At 39.1% G+C, this 16933-nt stretch overlaps 1 pseudogene; it reads right to left on the bottom strand.

Annotated features, from left to right (window-relative positions):
- Positions 1-7646: 7646 nt before the first annotated feature.
- Positions 7647-10934, bottom strand: LOC114039550 (annotated as a pseudogene).
- Between the last annotated feature and the right edge of the window lie 5999 nt (positions 10935-16933).

Raw genomic sequence — 16933 nt, 5'->3', positions numbered from 1 at the left:
GTCACACAGCTAGTGAGTGTTATGTGTCTGAGGCCCGATTTGAACTCAGGTCCTCCTGAATTCAGGGCCAGTGTTCTATCCACTGTGCCACCTAGCTGCCCCTCTTTTCTTTTTTTTTTTAATTTATTTATTTTTAGTTTTCAACATTCACTTTCATAAGATTTTCAATTCCAAATTTTCTCCCCATCTCTCCCCTCCCCATACCCCAAGACAGTGGGCAATCTGATATAGGCTCTACATATACATTCATATTGAACCTATTTTCATATTAGTCATGTTGTAAAGAAGAATTAGAACCAATGGAAGAAATCATGAGAAAGAAGAAACAAACAAAAAAAAAAAGAAAAAAAAGAAACCAAATAATATGCTTCAATCTGCATTCAGACTCCATAGTTCTTTTTCTGGATGTAGAAAGCATTTTCCATCATGAGTCCTTTGGAGTTGTCTTGAATCCTTGCATTGCTGAGAAGAGATAAGTCTATAAAGTTAGTCATCGTATCTTGTGGTTGTTACTGTGTACAGTGTTCTCCTGGTTCTGCTTATTTCACCCAGCATCAGTTCATATAAGTCTTTCCAGGTTTTTCTGAAGTCCACCTGCTCATCATTTCTTATAGCACAATAGTATTCCATTACATTCATATGCCACAGCTTCTTCAGCCATTCCCCAACTGATGAGCATCCCCTCAATTTCCAGTTCTTTGCCACCACAAAAAGAGCTGCTATAAATATTTTTGTACATGTGGGTCTTTTTCCCATTTGTATGATCTCTTTGGGATACAGACCTAGAAGTGGTATTGCTGGGTCAAAGGGTATGCACATTTTTGTAGCCCTTTGGGAATTGTTCTAAATTACTCTTGAGAATGGTTGGATCAGTTCACAACTCCACATGCATTAGTATTCCAATTTTTCCATATCTTCTCCAGCATTTATCATCAAACTAATTTTCTTAACAATCTTGCTCAGATCTCACCCGGGTGGGGAAGCCATTGTGCTCTACTCAAGTTTGGATGGGGATAAATTTTTTTAATAGATTGCCCAAGGCTGAGGGTAACTTAGAAGTAAATAAACACAATCAAAGTTCATTTGAATAGGTTCAGCCCCTCATTGTAATATTCATTCTCTCATTAATTGTTAACCAGTCAGAGTTGCTTGCCGCCTTCTGGAACACTCCTTTTCCAAAGGACATATAAGTGGTGAGCCAATGCTTCTCCCCCACCCTTCCATCCCCCCCATTCCACCTCCCTCCTCCTACTGTGATTATCTTTGGTTTAAGAGAGAGACAACCAAATAACCATCCTTTTATTACTAAATATATTGTCATAAATAAAATGATTAAATTACTCAGAAATTGTCTCTTTAACTTTTTAAATGTCACATTTCTCTAGTTGGGTTTTGATGTGACCTTTACTAACTAGATTCTGTATCCATTTAGAGCAGACCTGCACAACTTGTAGGTAGGGACCAAAATTAAAACAGGCTAAACTTCTTCGGCCCGCAGATAGGCTTTTATCGGCTCACTTTTCAAGTAAAGGTATAATTAATGATTAAACTATTTTGCAAATAAACCATATTTTTAAAAAGGGGAATTTCAATTAATATCAATTAATTACACTCATTACTTATTTATCATGAAATCATTCCTCTCAGACTAGAGACAGACTGATGATGGTTGGTTGCTGCAGGTCATGGGATAAATAGGAGAGATCATGGAGTGGTAACTCACCTGTCAGCTTACATGATGGGCACAATAGTGACTAGTGGAAGGCGGGTTAAGTGGGACATGGACAAAGCACTTGTTACATCTTTACTTTCTTTACATTTTTCATGGGCCATGCAATTCCTCAGTGGGCCGCATGCTGTGTAGGCCTGATTTAGAGCTTATTTGGATGTATGGTGTGAGGTGTGGATCAAACCTAATTTCTTCTATACTGTTATCTAATTTTTCCAGAAGTTTTATTTTTCAATTAAATAGTTAGTCCTTACCCCAACAGCTGAGGTCTTTTTGTTTTTTTAACTCTAAGTAACTAAATTCATTTGCTTCTGTATGTTGTATTCTGTATGTTGCTTCTGTAATGTATACCTTATCTATTCTACTATAAATCCTGCTATACCCCTTAAAGCTATTAGAGTTCTGAGGGCACATTTGTTTCTTCTCTCCTATTAATGTAAAAAATTAATCATTGCTCTCCACCTCCAAAGAAAGAACTGATGAAGTCTGAATGTAGATCAAAGCATACTATTTTTCACTTTCTGTATTTTTTCACAACATAACTAATAACTGAAAACATAACAACATGTTTTGCATGACTGAACATGTATAGCCTATATCAAATTGTTTACTCTCTCAGGGAGGGGGAGGGGAGGGAGGAGAGAGAAAATTTGGAACTCAAAATTTAAAAAAAATGAATCCTAAAAATTGTCTTTATATGTAACTGGGAAAAATAAATAATAAAATAAAATATTATTTAAAAATTAATCATCATATAGTTCCAATTGTTCAAATGTACTTACTTTCTTTACTTATTTTGAGTCCTTTGTTTGCGTTTAAAAGTGTCTACTCAGCTCTGGTTTTTTCATCAGGACTGCTTGGAAGTCCTCCAATAGATTAAAGATCCATTTTCCACCTTGTAGCATGATACTCAGTTTTGCCAGATGGGTTATTCTCAGTTTCAAGCCTTTATTTTCTGCCTTTTGGAATAGTTTCAAGCTCTCTTCTTCTTTTAAGTGGGAGCTGCCAAACCTTATGTGATCCTGACTGTGGCTCCTTGGTATTTGAACTCTTTTCCAACTGCTTCCAGCATTTTCTCCACATTGACCTTAAGACTTTGGATTTTGACTATGACATTCCTGGGAGTATTAATTTTAGTGTTTCTTTTAGGAGATGGCTAGTACAAACTTTATATTTTCACTGTACCATCTTGTTCTAAGAAGTCTAGCTAGTTTTCATTAGTCATTTTATTTATCTATTTCCATGCTAATTTTTAAGGAGTCAGTTACATGAGTAAGGTTTTGTATCTCCTGTACTTAGCTATTTATTGTTTTTCCATACCTTTTCTCTAGAGCTCTCATTTAATTTATAATGTCATTTTAAACCCCTATTTCATTTTTTTCCTGGGAATTCTAGTAAACTTTGTAACCAAAATGTGTTTTTGTTTGAGGCTTTTGTGGTATTATTCTCTTTTTCTAGATGTTTGTCTTGGTTCTCCATGGATCCAAAGTATTTCTTTATCATGGTGACTTCTTTTGTTGCTGCATTTATCTAGCCTTACTTCCTGAATAGAAATTTTGTGTCAGGGAAGGCTCTATGCATTTCTTTTTTTTTTTCTTTTTAATGGTAATTTTTATTTATTTTTTTTTGTTTTCAACATTTATTTCCACAAGATTTTGAGTTCCAAATTTTCACCCCATCTTGCCCCTCCCCCACCCCAAGATGGCATGCATTCTGAATACCCCTTCCCCTAGTCTGCCTTCCCTTCTATCTCTCCCTCTCTTCTCTTATCCCTTTCCCCTTCAATTTTCCTGTAAGGCAGGATGGATTTCTGTACCCCATTTCCTGTATTTCTTATTTCCCAGTTGCATGTGAAAACATTTTTTTTAAACATGTATTTTCAAAACTTTGGGTTCCAAATTTTCTCCCTTCCTCCCTCCCCACCCACCCTCATTGATAAGGCAAGCAACTCAATATAGGCTATATATGTGCAGTTATGCAAAACACTTCCATAGTAGACATGCTGTGAAAAACTAACTCTATTTCCCTTAATCCTATCCCGCCCACACATTTATTCCATTCTTTCTTTTGACCCTGTCCTTCCTCAGAAGTATTTGCTTCTGATTACTCCCTTTCCCAATCTGCCCTCCTCTCTATCATTCCCCTACTCTCTTGTCCCCTCCCCCCCGCATTTTCCTGTACAGTAAGACAGATTTCCATACTCAATTGAGTGTATATGTTATTCCCTCCTTAAGTCAAATCCTATGAGAATAAGATTCACTTATTCCTTCTCACCTTCCCCTGTTTCCCCTCCACTGTAAGAGCCTTTTGTTTTGTTTTTTGTGGGATAATTCACCCCCTTCTACCTCTCCCTTTCTCCTTCTCCTAGTATATTCCTCTCTCACCCCTTAATTTTATTCTCCAGATATGACCCCTTCATTTTCAACTCACCCTGTGCCCTCTATTTATCTATATCTATATATATATACATACATGTAATTTTTTCCCCTCCAACTACCCTAATACTGACAAAGGTCTCATGAGTTACAAATATCATCTTTCCATGCAGGAATGTAAACAGTTCAACCTTAATAAGTCTCTTATGATTTTCTCTTTCCTGTTTACCTCTTCATGTTCCACTTGAGTCTTGTATTGGAAAATCAAATTTTCTATTCAACTCTGATCTTTTCATCAGGAATGCTTGAAAGTCCTGTATTTCACTGAATGACCATTTTTTCCCCTGCAGTATTATACTCAGTTTTGCGGGATAGGTGATTCTTGGTTGTAATCCTATCTCCTTTGCTCTCCGGAATATTATATTCCATGCCCTGTGGTCCCTTAATGTAGAAGCAGCTAAATCTTGTGTTATCCTGATTGTGTTTCCACAATACTTGAATTGTTTCTTTCTAGCTGCTTGTAATATTTTCTCTTTGACCTGGGAACTCTGGAATTTGGCTACAATATTCCTAAGAGTTTTCCTTTGGGGATCTCTTTCAGGAGGAGATTGGTGGATTCTTTCATTTCTATTTTGCCCTCTAGTTCTAAAATATCAGGACAGTTTTCCTTGATAATTTCTTGAAAGATGATGTCTAGCCTCTTTTTTTGATCATGGCTTTCAGATAGTCCAATAATTTTTAAATTCTCTCTCCTGGATCTATTTTCCAGGTCAGTTGTTTTTCCAATGAGATATTTCACATTGTCTTCTAATTTTTCATTCTTTTGGATTTGTTTTACAGTGTCTTGATTTCTCATAAAGTCACTAGCTTCCAATTGCTCTATTCTAATTTTGAAGGAAGTATTTTCTTCAGTAATTTTTTGGACTTCCTTTTCCATTTGGCCAATTTTGCTTTTTAGGGCATTCTTCTCTTCATTGGCTTTTTGGACCTCTTTTGCCATTTGGATTAGGCTACTTTTTAAGGTGTTGTTTTCTTCAGTATTTTTTTGGGTCTCCTTTAGCAAGCTGTTGACTTGTTTTCCATGATTTTCTTGCATCACTCTCAGTTTTTCCTCTACTTCTCTTACTTGCTTCTCAAAATCCCTTTTGAGCTCTTCCAAGGCTTGGGACTGATTCATATTTTTCTTGGAGGCTTTGGATGTAGGAGCTTTGACTTTGTTGTCTTCTTCTGGTTGTATGTTTTGATCTTCTTTGTCACCAAAATAAGATAATATAGTCTGACTCTTTTTGCGCTGCTTACTCATGGTCCCGGCCAATTACTTGAGTTTTAAACTCTTTGTTAAAGTAAAAGTCTGCTTCCAATGTGAAGAGTGTACTATCCCAAGCTTCGGGGGTTTGTACAGCTGTTTTCAGAGGTACTTCTAGCGACCTGTAAATTTTCAGTTCTTCCAAGGTGGTATGATAAGGGGCGAGGTGTTTCCCCTCCACAGTCACAACAAGCTCCACCACACCAGTGCTCTTCCTCGTCCCAGGACCACCTCTCAGAACTGTGACCCAGATCCAAGCACCGGTAAAGCAAGAGATTCCTGCCTCAGCACTGGCAAAGAGATCCCTGCAATCCCTCTCTGATCAGCCACTCGATTCCCCCTCAGTCTGTGGGCCAGAAGCTCAGGAAAAAGCCGCGTCCCAGGGCCGCACTCCAGACTTGTGGCTGAGACCTAGCTCCTCTCTCACCGCAGTCACAGACTTTTCCCACTGACCTTCCACATTGTCTCTGGCATTTGAGGGTTGAGAAGTCTGGAAACCACCACAGCTGCCGGTGATTCAGTCCTCTGAGGCCTGCTCCAGGGAAGCTGCGGCCTGTGGCCCAGGCCAAACTGTGCTCCTCTCCCCGCCCAGCGCGATATACCTTTCTGATCAACCATCCAGGCTGTCTTTGGCTGGAAATTTGTTTCACTCTGTCTTTTTGTGGGTTCTGCTGCTTTAGAATTTGTTTAGAGCCATTTTTTTAGGTATTTGGAGGGGTTTGGGGGAGAGCTCAAGACAGTCACTGCTTTCCCTCCACCATCTTGGCTCCGCCTCCCCCAATCCCCGGCTCTATGCACTTCTTAAAAGAATCGTAGGACCTTGTTTGAGCCTAATCTGTTTTATCTGGGGGCCTTCCACTATTTCTTAGTGGTACTGAGTATTGTGCACTTCAAAGATTTCAGGAGCAGCCGAAGCCAATGAGCTGTGTAATCAAAGATGTAGTTAGTCTAGAGGGTGTGGTCTGATTGCTGCCCTTCTAAGTATGACTTTGCAGGTTCCAGACCCCAGGCTGAGATCAGAGCAACACAGTTGCAGATTTCAAGTGTCCCTAGCTGGCTCCTGGTCCATGGTCTGCCCTGAGGTATATAGCTGTAGGCTCCAGATTTCCCTGGATCATTCATGGTCCACTTTCAGTAAGGCTTCCATGAAGCTTGCTCATAGACTGGGCTTATCTGCTTAGAATCCTTTGCTAGTGCCCTTAGGCTTCTGGCTATCACCTTCTGTGAACTTGGGCTGGAAAAATGCACCTTCTCCTTGAATATGTAAAATTGGATTTCAATTCTATTTTGCTTGAGTATGTAAAATTGATTTCAATTCTATCTTGCTAAGACTTAATCATGCTATATTTAATATTCCCTTTTGAGATTCCTTCCCCTTGTAAACTTCACCCATCACTCACATCCCAAAGAAACTTGCCTAAAGATCAAGCTTTTATCATCAAATCTTTGTGAAATTTATCAATAGAATCCTCTAGAGTTGAGATTTGTTTCTTCTTAGGTTATACAACCCTATATCGTGGCTCATCAAAGTCTATGTCAGACTTAGTAGATCTGGAGTACCCATTTTGTAGGATTTCAATGATTTATGAAAAATATCTTTCAAATAATCTTCTTCCTTGCCATCTATGAGACAACTAGGTGGCATAATGAAGAAACCATAGGAACAGAAGTCAGACAGACTTAGGTTTGAATCCTTCATCAGGTACTTGGGAACTTTGTGATCTTGGGGAGCTACTTAATCTTAATTTCAGACCAAGTTTACTAATCTGCAAAAAAGGGATGTCAGGGACAGCTAGGCGGCACAGTGGATAGAGCACTGGCCTTGGAGTCAGGAGGACCTGAGTTCAAATCTGACCTCAGACCAGACACTTGACACTTACTAGCTGTGTGACCCTGGGCAAGTCACTGAACTCCAATCGCCTTGCCCTCCCCCCAAAAAAGATGTCAATAGCATCCCCCTCACAGGTTTATTGTGAGGAATGAATGAGAAAATATATGTAAAGCATTTATTCTTTTCCTCCCCCTGCCTCCCAACTTAGGCCTAAGCTAGTGGAGGTGAAAAGATTGGTTGGGAAATTGGATTAGATGATCTCTAAGGTCTTTTTCACCTCTAAGGCTCCATAATGTGTGATGGGACTGGCGTCAGGCTGAGGTAGGGTGCAAATGGAGTAAAACTTCAATTAGCAGCTCCATTTCTCTAAAACCATGACTGTAAGTGACCAACTTACATGGTCCATCAAAATATCAAATGATTAGCACTTTCTAGTTTAGCACTTGATGGGTCCAATGGAGTTCTGGTATCAGATAGCGGTAGCTGCAATAAAGCAGCCAGACTCATCTGATCACCCTTTGGCAAAGAGGCATTTTGGTCACTGTAGAGCTGCGCTAGGGCTAAGCTCAGGATTTCTTTCTTTTCTTTGTAAAACTGAAGCTCTTGTCCAGCTCTTCGGGCTTCCTCCAATGCCCTCAGGGCCATCTGCGGCTCTGGAGAGACCATTCCTGGTGAATCTTGTTCCTTCATGATCTAGTCCAGGGCCATGTGACTCCTCATCCTTTCATCTAAGGAATGCTGGAAATAGTAGGAAATCACCTCCTATCGGGAACACTTGGTTTCCTGAAGGGCTTTCAGGTTTCCATTCCAGTGCAGTAGCTAGAAAACAATCATCAGCTTCTGAAATTCCAAGATAGTTTTCCCCGTTTGACTCCAGCATATAGCGATAGGCTCCTACGCTGGTACATGGGTCATCAGCATCATTTATAGTGCTGCTAGTGGGGGAGATGACTTCCTGAACATTTTCTATAGTGAACTCCTTAGTGATCCTTTGAGAGGGCAGTTCATTGAAGAGGGAATTAATTGATCAGGGCCACTTTGGCTGCATCTCACCTCTGGGGTGGTGGTGACGTAACTTACAAATGGAGGCCCAGGAGATGACTCATATACCACCAAACCTTCACTTAGGAACACAACTTTCTGCTGTTGTTTGCTATCCCAAAATTCCTACAGCATTGACACAAAATTCATTCACTAGCCTTGATAACTGAATGGGAGTTATCTCAGACAGACTGAGACCTGGGAAAGATCTTGGCTTAAAAAGGCCAAGATCTCCCACTGCATCCAGGGCCATCTCCAGTCGTCCTGATCTATGTCTTGCCACTGGACTCAGGTGATTCCAGAGGAGAAAGTGAGGCTGGTGACTTTGTGCAGCTCTGCCTCGCTTCAATCCAGTTCACTTGCAAGCCAAGACATTACTTTCCTGATGTCATTGGTCCTCTTCCAGAACAAAGAACAAATAAGAAGAAGAATATAAAGTCATCAGCCCCACTCTCTCTCCAGAGTCATGAAGTCTAATGTTCTTTTTCCATCCTTGATGGGGTAGTGTGAGAGCTCAGCTACATTGCTGCCTATTCTGCCATCTTCTCTTTCTACCACCTGTTGAATGACATGTGGAATGAGAGTGTTCAGAATAACAAAGACAAACAGGGAGGATGCTAATTCCTCCTGACTCAGTGTGCTGAAATATGTGAAAGAAAGAGCAACCAGCTTTGGAGAAGGTGATCAGGTATTATCTGGCTTTCCTTGAGTGCAAGAAGATGGAAAAAAAAATTAAAGAAAAAGATCTAGGATGAAAGTGGGGGAGAACCATGACATCACAAAGGTGATGTCGTCACTTGAAAGTGAATTGGATTTAAGTGAGGGAGGGCTGTGCAAAGTCACCAGTCTCACTCTCTTCTCTGGAGTCGTCTGGATTCAGTGGCAAGATATAGATCAGGACAACTGGAGATGGCTCCTGATACAGTGGGAGACCTTGGCCTTTTTAAGCTAAGGTCGTTCCCAGGTTTCAGTTTCATTGAGGCAATGCCCATTTGGTGATTAAGGTTAGGGAAGAAATGAGGCAAAGAATTGCCTCTTATCTAGTAAAAAAAATAAAGGAAGGAAGAAAGAAAGAAAGAAAGAAAGGAAGGAAGAAAGGAAGGAAGAAAAAGAAATCTGGGAGGAGAACAGCCTCAGGGTTTCTGGCCAAAACAGAAACAGTTGATATTTACACTCAGTCTGAGCCATCAGAGCCCAATAATGACCAAGCAAGGCTTGGGTTGGGACCTGTTGTTGACCAGTCAGTGAGAGCTAGAAAATGATAAGGACTTGGGAAGGATAGACTGATCAGGATAAGGATGAAAGTAAGGATAGAGGAGCAAGAAAAGGGGGATTTCATAGGAATGAGGGGAATGGGAGGTAAAAATTTGCTAACTGTCGGGGAAGGGGAACATAAGGGCAGGGGAAGTACCTGTTAATGAAGTATACCTCATTAATAGTTGAGAAGAGGTTTGATGGTACTGGTATTCAGGAAAGTCATATGAAGAAGGAAGCCACTAATTCTGGGCAATATGTGGCCAGGGCACATTCATTCTTCTATTCCTCTCCCTCATAATCCTTGAGAAGGGCTGGTGCTGGGGTCAGGATAGTCAGTGATAATGACAGCCAAGAAGGCCATATAGTGATAAAGACCTCAAGTCCAGGGCAGCAGGCAGCCACATTGTCCTTCAACATCACACTCTACTTGAAGTGTCTTTCACCAAATAGGTCTTTGGTGGTGATAGATGGTTAAAGCATTCCCTCAGATGTTAATAGAGGGTAGAATAGGTATCCCTTTAGCAAGTAGCAGCCAAGAGGGCCATGCGTCAAGGAGGTCTCCAATCCCAAGCTCTGAGAGAATTCAATCCCAGTTTAAGTGATGCTGTCTCAAGAAGGGCAGAGCAGCTGTTGGGGCAAGGTTGTCTATTTCAGTGGTGCCACCTCTCTCCTCAGTGGATTTTTCTTTGCACTTTCTATTTCCTTTGTAGCAGTGGTCCCCCAACTACCTGGGAATCTCATGGAGATAGAAGACTAAGCAATTACTGAACTGACTTAAATTAAAACTGAAAGAACTATAGCTCTTGGAGTAAATTGTGCTCACTCTATAGTTGGGGCAAGTGTGGTTTAATATTTTTAGGGGATGATAAATGGTGTGTGAAGAAACTGATTGACAGTTTGCATATGATGCATATGTATAGCACCTAGGCATAGTACTTTGCATATCATGAACATTAAATGTTTATTAATTGATTTAAAGGATGATTGATTCAAAAACCTAGCACTTTTTTTCCAGTAGTAGCCAGGTCCTCTGTCTATGCCAAGTGTAATATCAACATTAACCATGAGAAATGAAAAAAAAAATTAACAAGCATTTATTAAGTACCTATTATATGCCATGCACTGTGCTCAGTGCAAGGATACAAAGGCAAAAATGAAATGGCCTCTGCTCTCAAGGAGCTTACATTCTTATGGAAGAGATGACAACAACAACAATAATATCATAACAATAACTAACATTTCTATAGCACTTACTATGTGCCAGGCACTGTGCTAAGAGCTTTGCAATTACAATACTGGGAAGTAGGTGCTTTATTACCCCCATTTTATAAATGAGGAAACTGAGGCAAGAGAAGTTAAGTGACTTGCCCAGGGTCATACAGCTAGTAAGTGTCTGAGGCTGGATTTGAACTCAGGTTTCCCTGACTCCAGACCCAGCACTCTATCCACTACACCACCTAGCTATTCTTATGCCACCTAGCTAGTACATATATAGATAGTTCTTAGATTATGCAAATATGACTTTAAAGAATCCTGAAATTCACATTCCAAAAAAACAGTTATGTTAATTTTATTGTATAGTACTGTTCTCTCTCTCTCTCTCTCATTCCCTCCCTCTTCCCCTCCCCCCAAGCAATCTCTTGCAGCTTCCTGCTCTCTCCTCCCTAAAAAATAGGGAGCAGAGCCTGACCCTAATATAAAGTTAACAGTCAAGAAACAGGATGTTAAAAAAAAATGAATAAACAACAGAGAAAGAACCTGACCATAGGTAGTTACTATTGTGATAGAGAAGATCAGGGTTCAAACTCAGAAGAAGACAATGAAGTCGAAACAATTGCTTTTGAAACTTCAAAGAATAATGTGAAAGAGTCACAAGTCCAAAAAGAGTTCCTAGAAGAGTTTTAAAAGGATTTAAAAAATCAAACAAGAGAGGTAGAGGAAAAATTGGGAAAAGAAATGAGTAATGGAATAAAATCAAGAAAATTATAAAAGGAAAGTCAATCAATTAGAAAGAGATACAACAACTTACTGAAGAAAATAACTCCTTAAAAATTAGAATTGATTTTAAAAAACCCTAAAAAAATAACCCTCCAAGAGAAAACAGCAGAATGGTGCCACAGCCACATATCTACCCCCATGTTTTTGCTCTGGTTAGGCCATGCCCCTACATGGCTGGTCCCAGCCCCTTGTGTTGTTCCTTTTGATCCCGTTTCTCTGCCCCCAGCCCCCATGTGTCATTGAACCATGTGCTGTCTGTGTGGCCCTCCTCCTGTTTCCCTCCCTCTCTTCCCCATCTCTATGGACAAATTCACATTACATAAAAATTGTTTTACACAGAGTTCTGCAGAAAGGTCCACATATGTAAAGCAAGAACTTTCTATATAAGTATTAACAAGGAAACTTTGGATGGGAAGGCACCAGCATCTGGGGCATGAGGATGGACAAGAAAGACCTCCTGTAGAAAGTAATTCCGGAGCTGACTTACTGTGGATCATCTAATATCTTTGATTTGGAGATTCCAAAGTACAAGGTGCCTGGGTTCAAGATGTCTCAGAGGAGAACTACCAGTCACTCTTCTGGAGTAGGAAGGAATAAAATTTTAGCAATAGGCTTCACAAGCTCAGAGCCCAAATGTTTTATAATTATGTTCATACAGTTCCTGGGTTCATCTTGGCAGGTATATTCCCAGGTATTTTATATTGTCTATGGTTATTTTAAATGAAATATCTCTTACTATCTCTTCTTGCAGGGCTTTGTTGGTGATATACAGAAATGTTCATGATTTATGTAGGTTTATTTTATATCCTGCTACTTTGCTAAAATTATTGTTTCAAGTATTTTTAGTTGCATCTCTAGGATTTTCCAAGTATAGCATATCATCTGCAAAAACAGTTTTATTTCTTCATTGCCCATTCTGATTACTTTAATTTTTTATTACTATTGCTAGCATTTCTAGTGCAATATTGAATAATATTGGTGATAATGTGCATTCTTGTTTCACTCCTGATCTTCTTGGGAAAGCTTTTTCTGCATCTATTGATATAATCATGTGACTTTTATTGCTTTTGTTATTGATATAATCTATTATATTAATAGTTTTTCTTATATTTGAACCAGCCTTGCATTCCTGGTATAAACTCCAGTTGGTCACAATGTATAATCTTTGTGATATATTGCTGTAGTCTCATAGCTAGTGTTTTGTTTAGGATTTTTGCATCAATATTCATTAGTGAAATTGGTCTATAATTTTCTTTTCTCTGTTTTTGCTCTGCCTGGTTTAGGTATCAGCACCATATTTATTTCGTAAAAGGAGTTTGATAGGACTCCTTCTTTGCCAAACAATTTATTTAATATTGGAATTAGTTCATCTTTAAATGTATGGCACTTGTAAATCCATCTGGTACTGATGCTTTTTTTCTTAGGAAGTTCACTTATGGCCTGTTCAATTTCTTTTTCTAAAATAGGCTTATTTAGATATTCTGTTTCCTCTTCTGTTAATCCGGGTAGTATATTTTTATAGCAAAATAGATGTATGTGTTCTTTCCTCTTTAACTCATTTCAAATGAGAATAAAGTTCCTGCTGTCTGCCCTCTATGTCATCTTCCCCTCCAGTGTAAAACATTTTCTATTCACATCTCTTTGTACAAGATAATTTGCTCCATTTTACCTCTCCCTACCCAATTTTATTTTTAGGATCATCCCATCATAATCAACTCAACTTCAAGTCCTCTATCTATGTACATTCTTTATAACCATCCTAGTAACGATAATATTTTTAAGAGTTAAAATTATCATTTTCCTGTATAAGAAGTAAACCTTATTAAATACCTTGTGATTAGTCTTTCATGTTTAACTTCTTATATTTCTCCTGATTCATGTATTTTTGTAAATCAAATTTTCTTTTCAGTTCTGGTCTTTTCCTCAAAAATGCTTGAAAGCCTCTTAATTCATTAAATATCCATTTTTTCCCCTTGCAGGATTATAGTCAGCTTTGCTGGGTAGGCTATCCTTGGTTGCACACCCAGTTCCTTTGCTCTTCAGAATATAATATTCCATGTCCTTTGGTCTTTTAATATAGAAGCTGCTAAATCTTGTGTTTTCCTGACTAGGGCTCCACAGTATTTGAATTGTTTCTTTCTAATTTCTTATAATAGTTTCTCCTTGACTTGGAAGCTTTGAAACTTAGGTATAACATTCCTGTGAGTTTTCATTTTGGTGTCTTGTGCGATCAATGATTGGTGGGTTGTTTTTAATTTTTATTTTACCCTCTAGTTTTAAAACTTCAGGGAAATTTTCCTTAATGATTTGTTAAATTTCTTTAATTTCTTAAAAAATTTCCTTAAAATTTCTGAATAATTTCTTGAAGAGGCTAGTGTCTAGCCTCTTTTTTTTTTATCATGACTTTCAGGTAGTCCAACAATTTTTATATTATTTCCTTTTGATCTGTTTTCCAGGTCAGTTGCTTTTCCAATGAGATATTTGATGTTATTTTCTATTTTTTTATTCTTTTGATTTTGTTTTATTATTTCTTTTTTTTTAATTTTTTAAAATTTTTATTTTTTTATTTTTGGCAAGGCAATGGGGTGAAGTGACTTGCTCAGGGTCATTCACCTAGTAAGTGAGACCAGATTTGAACTCAGGTCTTCCTGAATCCAGGGACAGTGCTCTATCCACTGCACCATCTAGCTGCCCCTGTTTTATTATTTGTGGATGTCTTATTAAATCATTAGTTTACCCTTGCCCAATTCTAATTTTTAAGGAGTTATTTTCTTCAGTAAGTTGTTGTATCTCTTTCTAATTGATTGACTTTCCTTTTATAATTTTCTTGATTTTATTCCATTACTCATTTCTTTTCCCAATTTTTCCTCTACCTCTCTTGTTTGATTTTTTAAATCCTTTTAAAACTCTTCTAGGAACTCTTTTTGGACTTGTGACTCTTTCACATTATTCTTTGAAGTTTCAAAAACAATTGTTTCGACTTCATTGTCTTCTTCTGAGTTTGAACCCTGATCTTCTCTATCACAATAGTAACTACCTATGGTCAGGTTCTTTCTCTGTTGTTTATTCATTTTTTTTTAACATCCTGTTTCTTGACTGTTAACTTTATATTAGGGTCAGGCTCTGCTCCTGGGGTTTGGGGAATAACGTCTCAGGCTTCAGGGTTTTCATGTTGCTGTTTCCAGAGTTCTATCTGGGGGTCTTTGACTTTTTGGTTCTTCCATTATGCTATGATATAAGGCCAGATGTAGTGATTGCTCCTGTTGGCTTATGCCTTGGTCTGTGAGTGACATCAAGTCTGTCCCTGTCCTGTGATCAAAGCCCTCACCACTCCTGCCACTGCAAAAAAAAGTTCTCATTCCCTCTGGTCCCTGAACACGCCACCAGCCTTCTGCTGCCGCAAGTTTCTGTTTGCTCCTCTGCCCCTAGAACCATAACCAAGGACTCTGTTCTCTTGTGAATGATCACAACCAGCAGGGCCCCATCCTTCTGCTACCACACTCACCCAGCAGCCACAACCCGGGACCAAGTCTGGTCAAATGTACCTGAGCCCCACATCTAGGGCAATGGAGGACCCCAACTCTGCTATGTAATCTTCCCTATCTGTGGAGTGAAAGTTCCCAAAGCCCTGGCTGCTACCAACCCAGCTGCCCCCAGGGCTTACTGATTGTTGACACAGATATCTGCATTTAGCTCTGGCCAACCCACCACTCCTAGGTCAGATCTTTCCTAAAGTCCACACCAATTGTTTTAGGCTAGACCACTGCTTTACCCAGACTTTTAATTATTCCTGCTGTTCAAAAAATTCACTTTGAGACATTATTTTAATTTGGGGTATGGGGAGGAATTTGGAAGAGCCAGGTAATTTCCTGCCTTATTCTGCCATCTTTCCACAATTCCCCTCCTGCCACATATTTGTAAAGATTTGCACTCAATCTGGGGAAAGGCGCCTCATTTAACCAGCCTGGGAAAGAGGTATATTCCAGATGAAAGGACCCAAGTGATGATGGATCCCTTTCTTACCTGTCTTACAGCTACAGCTATTGTGGAAGAGAGGGAAGAGACAGAATCCAGAGTTGTACCATTCCACAGGACATGTAATTAAATAAACATTTATCAAATGACTAATGAATATAGTGCTAGACACTAGCAGAGATAGAAAAGATATATTTCTGTCCTGCTGGAGCTTGCATTAAAACATAAGACATGTACACAGTGGTGGGATGATCAAGGTTGTTCAACCACCCTATTTGTCCCTCACTTATTGCCAAAATATAAACACCCCTTCTACATTCTGGGAAGTAGTATCAAATGATCAAAAGATCCATAATTCTCTTGATCTTTTTTGTTGTTGTTGTTGTTGTTAGCTCTGAGCTCCTAGCCAAAGACAGAACTTCTAGAAAAATATCTCAGTGTTCAATCTATTTCTATCTTTTCTCTGGAGATGTTTTCCTCTTAGTTGCTTCCTCCAGATTGTATTTTCAATAAATATGCCCTGACTAGCTATAGCCAGTGATTACCATTTTTTATAAAGACAAAGTAAATATTTAAAACAACGAAAGGTAAACAAACTTCCCTTTCAGACACAAAGGAAAAAACTCCAGGTCTTCTTCAAGGAAGGGCTTCAAGCAGACAAAAGAGGATTCTGACTTGAGGTCAATCACCAGGGGCAAGGGGAAAAGGGTTTAGCAACATAGCTTCTATCTGCCCTTTTGGCCAGGCTACCTCAATCCCAGAATCCTGGCTCCTTTCTTTGCAGCAGTTGCTTTTGCCTGGGTTGTCCCTCTCTGGGTTCCAAGTGGCTTTTTACAGTTTTCCTTTTTCCACCTCTATATTTCTATTCCATTTATCAGTCTCTGGGTTCTTCTTTGAGTGTCTCTGAGACCCAGTGAACAGACTTTTAAAGTCCTCCTGAGACAGGGGCTGCCATTCTTCATCCTATTAAGTTGTTCCCTTTCTGATTCATTTAAGAGACTAATTTGCACCTGAAGAAGAGATGACTTGGTATGGTCTAATCTTTTATACCTAAATACCTCATTGTCATACCCTAGCCTTCGTGATTAAGCATTGGGTTTTCAAGCTCTCCCTTACCTAATAATAGTTCACATTTATAAGGTGCTATAAGGTTTACAAAGTTTTCTCACAACAACCTGTGAGTACAAGTATTAATTCCCCAATTTTACAGATGAGCAGCTCAAGAGAGCTCAAGAGAGATTAAGCAATTTACCAAAGGGCACGTAAATAGTTAGAGGGGATTTGAACCCAGGTTTTCTGGAGCTGTGCTCTTTCCAGGATGTTTCTCTAAATAGATAAGAGGGCAGAATAATTAATAACTTCATGAGGTCATTGTCAGAAAGCTAGCTATTAGGTGGTGATTTATTCTGATCACAACTCAT

This window comes from Vombatus ursinus, unplaced genomic scaffold, assembly GCF_900497805.2.
Source record: "Vombatus ursinus unplaced genomic scaffold, bare-nosed wombat genome assembly UNPS02012082.1, whole genome shotgun sequence".
Taxonomy (NCBI): domain Eukaryota; kingdom Metazoa; phylum Chordata; class Mammalia; order Diprotodontia; family Vombatidae; genus Vombatus; species Vombatus ursinus.
The sequence above is the reverse complement of the archived record's forward strand: the minus strand, read 5'-3'. Positions and strand labels throughout refer to the sequence as shown.